This window comes from Podarcis filfolensis (assembly GCF_964270895.1).
Source record: "Podarcis filfolensis genome assembly, chromosome: 4".
Taxonomy (NCBI): Eukaryota; Metazoa; Chordata; class Lepidosauria; order Squamata; family Lacertidae; genus Podarcis; species Podarcis filfolensis.
This window is the reverse complement of record NC_139607.1, coordinates 35,021,603-35,033,324: the sequence shown is the minus strand read 5'-3', so window position 1 is coordinate 35,033,324 and position 11,722 is coordinate 35,021,603. Positions and strand designations below refer to the sequence as shown.

At 41.0% G+C, this 11,722-nt stretch overlaps 1 long non-coding RNA gene across 5 annotated transcripts in view; it reads left to right on the top strand.

Moving 5' to 3' along the window:
• Positions 1-858: 858 nt before the first annotated feature.
• Positions 859-11,722, top strand: part of LOC310761283 — a 46,886-nt gene continuing 36,022 nt past the window's right edge. For 2 of the 5 annotated variants that reach the window (XR_014547319.1, XR_014547320.1), the window contains exons 1-3: positions 859-984; positions 4,455-4,582; positions 5,972-6,049. This is a non-coding gene — a long non-coding RNA (uncharacterized lncRNA). Of the gene's footprint in view, positions 985-4,454; positions 4,583-5,971; positions 6,050-6,164; positions 6,277-6,957; positions 7,071-7,781; positions 8,485-11,722 lie in introns of those variants that run through there. The other 3 variants (XR_014547321.1, XR_014547322.1, XR_014547323.1) reach the window with 3 other exon arrangements.

The following is an 11,722-nucleotide window of genomic DNA, read 5'->3' as shown; positions in this document are numbered from 1 at the left end:
CCTGGGGAATACATTACCGTAATCTGTCTTTCATGTAGTCCCCCCCCTCCCAAAAAAAAGTGTGGAAAGGATCACCATTCAGTTTTCTTTTCTTCTCCAGTCATCTCATAATGGTTCAATTTAAAGCTTCAGCCATAGCCATGAACTGTGAAGACAATGGATTTCGGAACGACTTCTGGGAGCACATGTTGAGTGGAAAGCCCTCCCGCCAACATATTAAAAACAATAAAGTTTAAACTAAATTGCTTACTTATGCAAATGTGGCTGCACATGCATTATGTATATATTGATTGTAAATCCCCACACACACTTAAAAAAGAAAGCCGAAGGAATTAATTACATAGGGACAACCTTCCAAACTTGCCTATTAGATTATATAGAAATAGACCAAAAAGAAAAGGAAAGAAAAAGTACTGGCTATTGTTTTATTAACTACATCTGATGTGCTCATTGGAGAAGTGTCCAAACTGTGAACTGAATCAGCTTGAAAGCTAAATATTTATCACGGCACGTTATATTTTTAGATTGTCCAAGTGAACGTTTCCAGGTGTGTTTATGTCTCCCATGGAAATCAGTGCTTACCTTTGGCTGAATTGTGCTCTTTGTGCTCAAGCATATGGAGTGAACTAAACTCTTTAAAGGGGGGGGGGGGGAGAGACCTTCGGTTTCTATACATAGCAGAAGCTGTTTTGCTCTTCATATAATCTAAACCCCATGGCATGGTCCCACATACAAATGTAAGAAGATAATGACCAATGATAAAGCTTGCCATCTCATGGAACTGCGTGAAAGCCAGTCTAAAGCTGCGCTTCTACCCTACCAATTGCTGTGTAAACATTCTATACTGTGCCAGCATCCCTTTATCTGGCTACTGGAACAGAGATGCTAGACTTTGCTCCCTGCCAAAGAAAGCAACTTAACTGGCACCGGTAACCCTCTTCAGCAGGCTGGAGTGACCAGCTTCAAATACCAACGTGAAAGTGGGTGAGAAGGCTGGTTCAGCAGAAGAGCATCTGCTTTGCCTGCAGAATGTTCCAGGGTCAACTCTGCCATTTCTAGTTAGGGTTCCCAACTGAAACCCTTGAGAGCTGCTGCCAGTCCGTGCAGACAGTACTGAGCTAGATGGGCCAGAGGTCAGATTCAGTATAAGGCAGCTTCCTGTGGTCCTGTGACGGCAAGATTTGGGGTCTGAATGGTGCAGCAAGTCTCTCCCTCCTTCCTTCCCTCCCTCCCTCTATGTGTCATAGCAAGGGTGTAGCATTTGGGCTGCACCAACAGTTTTGACATGAAGTACCCCAAGTACAAATGGCTGTGCTTAAGTTTCGGGATCCAAATTTAGTTGAACACTTTTTGTGTCCTCTTTGTGCACAGCCTAGTTGGGGCCAGGGAAATAATTTCCCCAGGAATATAGCAGGTGAGAGTTTTCCTGCAAAGTGACATATAAAATACTACTACTACTACTACTACTACTACTACTACTACTATACTAATAATAATAATAATAATAAATCCTTCTCAGGGACGCAGGTGGCTCTGTGGGTTAAACCACAGAGCCTAGGACTTGCTGATCAGAAGGTTGGTAGTTCGAATCCCCGCGACAGGGTGAGCTCCCGTTGCTCGGTCCCAGCTCCTGCCAACCTAGCAGTTCGAAAGCACGTCAGAGTGCAAGTAGATAAATAGGTACCACTTCGGTGGGAAGGTAAACGGCATTTCCATGCGCTGCTCTGGTTTGCCAGAAGTGGCTTAGTCATGCTGGCCACATGACCTGGAAGCTGTATGCCGGCTCCCTCGGCCAGTAAAGCCAGATGAGCGCTGCAACCCCAGAGTCGTCCGCAACTGGACCTCGTGGTCAGGGGTCCCTTTACCCTTTATCCTTCTCTATTCTCCCTCCAGTCAACCTAAAGGCATTATCAGGGTCTAGGGCATATTGCAGCCAGACAAGAACACTTGTGGCATAAAGCAAGGCCTGTGTTGGGCATGGCTTGTGGAAACTCCCGAGGGCCAAACAGAGAAGGCTGGAGGCCGCAATCCTGAGGTTCCCCACCTTTTCTATGTCCCTGTTTGAAGTGCTCCGAGCTTTTTCTACTCTCCTTCAAGATCTGCTTCTAGCCCTTTGTCTCAACCTATCAGCTTCCAATTGTATTTTATCCCCAGTTTTGATGCACTTCACTTTCATCACAGTGCCTTAATAGGTGCCACAGTTTCCAAGGCTGCAACCTCAGCAGATGCTACATTTTATTCTCTCACAAACTCTGAGTCACCATTCGGAGAAGCCAAAGGGAACGCGTTGGGGAGCAAAAGTTGTTCCAGATTGTAGGAAACATTTGGCTAACAGATACGTTAAGAATCAGACTTTCCTGCAATAGGAGTCTTACCCCCTCATGGGTTCCCTCCCCTTTGCCTATCAACACAAATAGTTTTGTCCAACTTCTGATTATTTCATCACTTCTCTGCTGTGTTTGCTCAGCTGTGCTGCCACTTTGCTTTGCAAAGCTGAGTAGCTACCAACTTCAGCCAGCTTGCATAGACAAGAGGAGGTCTCACACGGTTTTATATCATACTCTCGCTATGACATACCTAGTGCATGGTATGCATATTAGCTGCAAACAAGCATCCAAAATGCCTCTTTAAGTAACATTTATATTCAAGCAGACTAAGACCAAAATAAAAATAAAAACAACCAATTTGATATGCTTATTGAAGAATGGTGCAAACCATGAACTGAATCAGGTCGAAAGTAAGTATTTACTAAAACAAAGCTCATTGCAAGAAAAACACATTTGAGTGTATCCTTTGGTTTTGGATTTCTAGGCCATGATACTCTGTAATTTGGACATGAGCAACAAAGAGTGTATGAGGCATGTATAAAACCCAAAGCATTTTTACTTGGTCCATTGTCTTTTGTTGAGGAGGCTCCCATCAGTCAAGCAATGGCCATATGGTTGGATTGCATAAATATCCAGGTTCAATCACTGATGTTTTTACTTAAAAGTATCAGAGGGCCAAATGAAGTAGGAAGTTAAATGCAAATTTGCACTTAATGTGTGCAAGATGCAAATGATTTCAGCTTTGGGTGCGGGGGGGGGGGTAATTGTAGAGATCACAGTAAGTGTTTGTGGGGGGGATTTAACACTCTCCTCTCCTGCTGTGGTCCTTGCAAAGCTCACTCCTTCTTAAGCTGGCCTTTTCATTGCAAGGATATTCTAGTTTAGCAACAAAAGGGAATTCCTTTTAAAGGGGCAGCATAAGGGAAGGGAAGGGTTAAAACACCTTCCCCACTTCTAGCATTCATGATAATGATCCCCCAGCAGATTCTACTTGCATTTTTAAAAGAAAGAAAGGCAACTGTTAACATTATACATACACAATTGAAGTTTCATTTTCTAGTTTGGCCATTCACATATTCATGCTCTGTAAGAGCTCTGGGATTCCCATATTCCTTATTTTAAAATGGAGGAGGACTGACTCATCCTTTTACATCTTTAGTGTGTATCTTCACTAAAAACATAGTGTGTAGTGCTGGTATGAGTACATACCATGTGTGGCTCCTGGCTGGGGATTAAAAATATATCCACACAGTCATTTCCTGGTGATCTTCAGGCAGGGTAGATTCTAGCAGTTCTGAAGTCAGGTTATTCTATGTGCACCTAGTTGCTGTAATCCACATCACAAATCTATGGGTTCTGACGGATTACTAGGGTAGCTTCTAATCCAGAGATATTTAGACCCATTTAAACAAGTGCAACTTACTTTAGTCTTTTATCCATTTAAAATAGTTCGGACTCAGTAATGTCAATAAGATGTCAGTGCTAGCTCACTTTCCCTGGCTTGAGCTCACTGTAGTTTATGCATATGATTTCTGACGTGGTTACTGGGAATTTTGCAAAGCAAAATGGTGGAAACAAAACGGATTCATATAGACACCTATACATTGTAGTTATATTTCTCTCATTTGTTCCCCAATAAAAAACACCCAGTAAAATCTTTCAGACATACCTGAAAGATTCCAGTTACTATAAAAGTTCATAAAAAAGTCATAATTTCCACATTGTTTCCCAATTTGGGGCCTTGCAGGGTTTCATTGTTCTTTTGGGGATGTTGCTTTGAACCATAAGTTTTCCATTTCTTTCGTACTTACTTCAGAAGGAATGGCCTTTCGAAAACTATATGTCAGTATCTCCAATATATGACTACCATTTCCACTCCCAAAGGTGCCATTTTTAAAATAGTTTTGCAAGTGTCATTGCTCAAATCTACACTACACACACACACACATACTTTGCTTCAAAGTTTGCCACAGTTTGCATTAACAAGGATGAAATAATTGCGGGACTAGTGCTTTTTCTTTAGATTTAAGACTAAAACTAGTATGGGGAAATAAATGAAAGAGAATGGTTTTACCAAACTAGATTAATTTATGTATAAATAAAAATGTTTCTTTCTGTTCATTTTAGGAGTATGGTGAAGCCAACCATGATTGCTTCCAACTTGCCATGTTTAATACTTGGTATCCGTCTCAGATAGATTCATTCTTACCTACCTCTTCCATCACTTTTCTCCATATGTATAAGCTAAGCATAATGTAAGTGGAGTGGTTAATATGCATAACTACCAGCCCTAGATGGTCCTATGGTCTCAGTATAAGGCAGCTTCCTGTGTTGTGAGGAAACCATTGTTCCCCTCTCAGACCTAAAATTCCCAGAGTGGTTTACCGATCAACCCAGGGAACTCTTCGAACTGTAGCTCTGTGAGGGGAACAGGGGTCTCCTACCAACTTTCAGAACCCTTAATAAACTACAGTTCCCAGGATTCTTGGGGGGTTGGGACCATGATTGTTTAATGTGAATTCATATGTATGTATAGTGCATATATGACCGTCATCTAACCTCCCCATAAACAAAAACAAATAAATTCTCCTTAAATAGCCAGCATTGTCGTATCTACCTGGAAACAAATCAAGATGAATGCTCAGTAAACTGGTCATCTGGAACGACCCTGTGCTAGATATGTTCTAGATTTAGCATCTAAAGAATGAGTGGCATATACATGAAGATATACCTCCCATAGCAGTAGATACACTTAGTCTTATGTATGAAATGCCTTTTTCAAATGTTTTGGTTGCTTGGGACGTGTATTTTTAATGTAAAATTGCTTTTAATCTGGTATCATTTTGTCATCTGCACCAGAAAGGTAAAGAGTTCAGTGGCATTGTCTTTGAAAAGAATTACACAGCTCGATATCAGATTTATTGGCTAAGTGTTATTAACAATAGTCTTGAGACCAGATCTGTTTAATTTCTGTCATATAGGAATCTGAATACTTAAAGCCTACTGTAAGGCCAAATGGACTACCCAGTGTTTAGAAATCGTCTGACACAAATCTAGCAGCTGGGAATAATCAGATAGCACTGTGGGCTGAACATGCATGTAACCCAAGTTCTCCCAGGAGAGGTGCTTCTAACGGGGCTACTGAACGCATGAGTGTTAAAGTTGGTTCACTTTTCTTTAAAACAAAATACATTCCAAATATATGTCAGACCCCCAGCTGTTTTTTTTTCCAGAGGGAGACTGTTGAGTTGACAGACAAACAGAAATATGAAAAGTATAAGAGTGATGGAATGTTATAATAATATCAAGATGCTTTAGATGTGTATTGCTCACAATTCTCATACTATACCGTATCTTTCTCCATTTCTGTTTCGACAATAAGCTTTGCATGGCTGAGATCATTCTTCGGTTGCTGATAAACTATAAAGAGTGCCACAGGAATGGCTGAATCAATCTATAACAAGGCTAGGCCATTTTGTATGGGCACACAAATCAGCCCATTCCATCCTGTTTATGCATTGGGTTTTTGTTTTTAAAAATCTGCATAGAAATTCACATTTAAGTTCTTTTTTAAAGATGAATTTTTATTTTATGTAAATCAGTAAGTATTGTTTTAAATTGTACTTGGATATGCTGTTTTTCAGCATTAGGTCTGCATCAGAGCAAACTCCAGTGGATAACTAAGATCCAGACTGCCCATTAATCCAAGAAGGAAGGATCAGGTAAATTCAGAATTTTCAGAGCTCAAATTATACCATTATCTCTAGGATGAAGCTACAATGGGCAATTTCCTTTAGCAATAAATGGGTTTGATTACTATTCTTTCAACCTTTGCAGCAAATGGGAATATGAGGCCGCTATCTTAAAACACATTCAGAATCCTCACCTCCAGTGCATCTACATTTCTTTCCAGTGTTAACAGTTTGATAATAAAGAGTACATCACATGAGTTGATGCCACGGTGATGCTCTAACTCCCCATCTGCTGTGGAGACAGGTAAGTGGGTGTGGCAATGCAGAATCCAGGCTTCTGCAGACCATGGCACATGCACACGCACACACACATTTGTAGCAGATAAAAGTAAAAGCAATGCACACCTGGCCCCTTTCAGGATTTCCACATGGGTATGTCAAAACATGAAGAGAAAGATCACCCACATCATATCTCAGAAACCCTGGGCTTTGCCTTCCTATTTGCATGTTGACATAGACTGCCCCAAGGAATAAGATCATATCAGAAAGAGCCAGCCCTAAGTACGACAAGCTTAAAATAATGTGGAATGAACAATACAGCTGATGAAGGAAAAGCCTGATGCCTGAAGTCTTAGGTAGGGTGAAGTTCTTGTCTGATGTTTAAGTTTGAGGCAGGCATTCAGATCTGCTATATTTGTTGGCGTTGCTTTGAGATGAGACAAAAGGCCTTTTGTCTCATCATTTTTTAGTTACATGAAGTTCACGTCACGATTAATTGAGTGATATCTGGCATATGTCTAGTCATCTTTCCTATGTGTGCTGAAATGGTATTTAGTTCCAGTGAAACCTATGAATCTATTAAGGTGTATGCCAGTGTGGTCAAAATAGACTCCCTAAGTGCAGAAATGGCTCTAACTGGGTTTTGTTTTGCTCTGTAGACCCTCTGCTGAGTATGAGCAGAACCTTGCATAGTTCAGTCATGTTTCAACCCAGAGCCACTAAAGGAGATTCTGAGAAATCAGGAAGGAACTGACTTCAGGTTCAAAACTTAAAAGATGTAGTTTAGAAATTAATAGACAAATGGGCAGATGGATGGATGGATGGGAATCATAAGACTGGATGCTGGCTGGATGCTGGGACTTCAAGCCTGAAAAGAGCTCTTTGCAAGGAGATTCTTAAGCAAGGAAGCATTGACTTTGCAGTCACTATAGCAAATGGCTTGCCAGGAACTTTGCTGATCTCTGCCACTTTCCCCTCCCTGCTAGTGCACAGGAGAAACAATCCAGTGGCGTAGCGTGGGGGGTGCAGGGGGGCTGGCCGCACCGGGCGCAACATCTGGGGGTTAGGGTTAGGGGGCGCAAATCCACGGGTTAGGGGGCGCAAATCCACGGGTTAGGGGGCGCAAATTACTAGCCTTGCCCTGGGTGCTGACAACCCACCCTACGCCACTGAAACAATCCACAATCCCTGGCTTAGTGATATAACCAGAAAGTAGATTTGTTTGAGTAAAACAGACCACAGCCTGTTCGCCAAGAACAAACATTGGCTACAGATCATCATTTGTTTGGAATGAAACAAATCATGAAACCCACATTGGGCATAATGGGCTTCTTTTCCCTGGGTGCTAGCAAGGAGGACCATTACAATGGTTTACAATGAAGTGCCCTTAATATACAGCTCAAACATTTTTGGACCCATTCAGAGTCTATCTGCAAAAGCAATCTTTCTGAGAGCCTTTTAAACTACTTTGTCCTCTCCTTAGTCTTCTCTTGAGACTTCTAGTCTGGTGATCTGTGTTGATCCTTCGGTGGTCAGGACACCCAAAGCTCTCTTCAAGCTCAATCAGGAACAGGGAGTTTCAACATCAATATTCTTGATAAATATCTTTGGATTGACCAAGATTGTTGCTAGAGAAGTCTGAAACAAGACATATGTACACCTCATGCTCAAAGCCAGGAGTCAAGAACAGTATTCCATAATAACTAAGGTCTTTTATAACATGAACTAAAAAGCTTACGAGGCACGGGGAACATACTGTACTTCCATTTATGATGGGACTGTGTACATATTTTGGTCCAAAGCACACCACAATTTTTTAAAGATTCTCAAGATTACAATTTAGATGAATCCACGGCTATCGTTTGTAAATCTATGGGGCAAGGAAGCAAATGACTATGCATTCAAAAGAACTTTTAGCTGGCTGTTGGCAGCAGCTAGCATTTCTCTTGTGCAAAAGTGGAAGACATTGCAAAGTTTACAACTATCACTGTGGTACAAAAATGTTTGGCATTTTCAGAAAATAATAATGCATACTTGGGAAGTCTCAGATGGACTGGCAAACCTGGAACATCTTTATGCCATATGATGGGACTTTATTACTTACACCACTACAAAAGCTGTGCATAACTCTTTAACTCTACCAATGCGTGAAATCTAGGCATCACAATAATACTTTTTGTTACTGATTCCCTCATGTTAGTCTCATCTGACTATGAACCAACCATGAGAATTTGTATGTTAGATTCCTCTTTTCTGTTTTGGTTTATAGTATATAATTTAATTGAAAACACTTTTAAATGATCTAGAAAGCTAAGAATCAGTACACATGTGGCATAAGACATCACATCTACTGGAAATGTCTAAAAATTGGGTATTGTGTGTCAAAATTTGGGGCTTTAAGCATACTTCATTTTTGTTAAATGAATGCTGAATTTACTAGCTTTTATGTGAAAATTCAACACATGAAGTGATAGCTCTTTTTGGTGGCTGTTTTTGTACCACAAGAACTTTTCTCAAACAGGCACCAATTTCCTTTTTGCTTCTATGGCTAATGCACCAATTTTTGTTCATCCATAATGGGATTGTTGCCATAGCAGTGGCTACCCAAATAGAATGCATTAAGCTATTCTTTCATTTCCCTCTAATGTTCTCTGTAATGTGATCAAAATTCTGTTAGGTGCACAACTAATATCTACAAAAGAAAAGCATTAAGAATGTTGTCATTCCCCTCAAATTACTTGCTTTGCAGTCATATTGATTTTAGTGAGGCTGCTCTGGAGTCCTTTGTGTCCTACTGATGTAACATCTTCTGGGAAGTCTGCTTTGCTACACTAGGCACATTTATTCTTAGATTTAACTTCACTTGTGGAAACTACAGCGTCATTTATGGCTTTTCATTCCCCCCCCCCCGCATTTATACCACACCCTAGAAAGTGAGATATTGTCCAAGAATGGAAAATCTCCATTCTCTGGCATGCTGGATATAGTTGAGCTTTTGGCAAACATGATAGCCCATCACTCTCTTCCAAAGAACTATATTGCAAAGTCCAGGATGAAAGGTTACCAGGGAGGAGATTTCAGAAAGCTTTATTTCCTGATGCAAACAATCAAGTTCATCCCATTTGCCGAAAGGAGTATAAGTATTAAGGACTCAACTTGCATGTTACATATGAATATGTGCAAGGGACAGCCGAACAGTGCACGCCTTTTCTGAAAAGCAGTGTTGGGAGGGGTGATTGGAATAGGAAAAGCAGCAGAGGAGTGATGGTTTCCCATTTCCCCACCCATTGCTTTACTACTTAAAAACCTAGGGATGTAGGTGGTGCTGTGGTCTAAACCACTGAGCCTCTTGGGCTTGCTGATCAGAAGGTTGGTGGTTCGAATCCATGCAATGAGGTGAGCTCCGATTGTTATGTCCCAGCTTCTGCAAACCTAACAGTTCTAAAGCATACCAGCACAAGTAGATTAATAAGTACCACTGTGGTGGGAAGGTAAACAGAATTTCCACGCCCTCTGACAATTGTCACGGTGTCCCATGGCACCAGAAGCAGTTTAGTCATGCTGGCCACATGACCCAAAAGCTGTCTGTGGACAAATGCCATCTCCCTCATCCTGAAGCAATCCCATAGTTGCCTTTGACTGGACTTAATCGTCCAGGGGTCCTTTACCTTTTTACTGAAAAACTTCCAAGCCAAGGCATCCCACATCTGCAGGTGTGTGTTCTGCCTTTCAGAAACATGTATGTAACCTTGTGGCTCTGGAGGGAGATGTTTTGCTCAGGCATGGTGTAAGGCAGTCACCACCAATTGTATCAAGCCGATTGGCACATCTGCAAACAAAAGCATGTTCCATTCAGTTCAATGTGAAAAAGCAAAACATTGAATTGATTGAGTGATTGTTTGATTTCCACACCGCTAAATAAATTTGAAATATCTCTAAGCAGTGTGCAGAAAACTGAAGCAACAACAGACAACTTAAAGAAAATATTACAAAATACAGTGTTACATATAAAAGTGTTACATTAATACAAAGTAATAATATATTTGTAAATCAATATTGATTCATTTTACTTCTGACTGATACACCCTCCCTCTCAGCCTCTGGCTTCTCGCCCAGGGTCCAACAATCTTTCATCTCACCCACAAAAGTTTCATGAGAAGAGCTCCTAGAAGCAGCAGATATCACCTTGGTCTCTCACTCTAGACTTGCTTTTTATGGGCAGGCCCAAGGTGGATGCTACTTCCTTAGGTTGTCCACAGATGTGTCCCATTCAGATGCACTAGAAAGCACAGGTGCCAGCTGCTTTCAGCTTGCCCCACACTTCTTAGGCATGGGTCTGTGCAGATTTCCGTTTGCCACACTGCTTTCTCCAGGAAAACTAAGTCTTCCTATGGAAAACCCAGTTGATGTCTGCTCCAATTCAGCTTTAAAGATGGGATTTTCCCAGGGGAAAGTGGTGGGACAAGCTGACTGAGCCCCTAGTCTAAGATTACAGGGACACTCTGGGAGAGTTGCTCTACCCAAGGATTTCTGCAATGTATGTCCTTTTGATCCGTAGATGTTCTTCTGGTGCAGTGTGTGTGTGTGTGTGTGTGTGTGTGTGTGTGAGAGAGAGAGAGAGAGAGAGAGAGAGAGAGAGAGAGAGAGAGAGATGCCAAGATCTGAGTTTGGGGCAAATACTCTTTGGTGAGAGAACCCCACTACCTATCACAATGGTGGACATTTGCTAATACTCATAAAAGTCCTAAAGGACATGTTTATTAAAGCCAAGCATGCAACTTGGGTTGTATGTGTGTAGGGATTCATAAGCAGCCGCCTTCATATCTAATAATAGAAAGCAACTCACAAAGTAAATTTAAAGGTTAAACCCACTCCATCCCTACCCATTGTCTCTTTCTTCCCATTCTGGCTATCCTTCATCCCTGTGTCTGTTGCTTCATATCATAATTACCTGTCTATCATAGGCACACTGATGTTTGTCTATTATGGATGTGGCAATATTAGAAGTTCTTTTTCATTGTTTTATGCTTCTGTTTGGATGACCAGAACTCACACATGCAAGCAAAAAGTACAAAAGCTGATACACCAGTGCAGAAAACAAATCTTATGGACATGGTGTTAGGCAGTACATGAAGCAATATCTGATACCTCTATCAAATTACCCTTGTGATTCTATTTGATTCTAGTTTGATTTCCACCATTCTATTTGATTCTAGTTTGATTTCCACCATTTTAGTAAAATGTTTGACTGTGTTCAATTAATCTATTTTCGGAATGCTAAGCCGTAGGTGGAACATATGGAAAGTTGAGTAGATCAGTGCTCTTGGCTATTTTCATTAAATGATTCTCTTTTAAGTTCCTAATGGGGGAAAAATATTTTGTTTCAATTAGATCAGAGCCACTTGCTGATCATGTGACATTTTG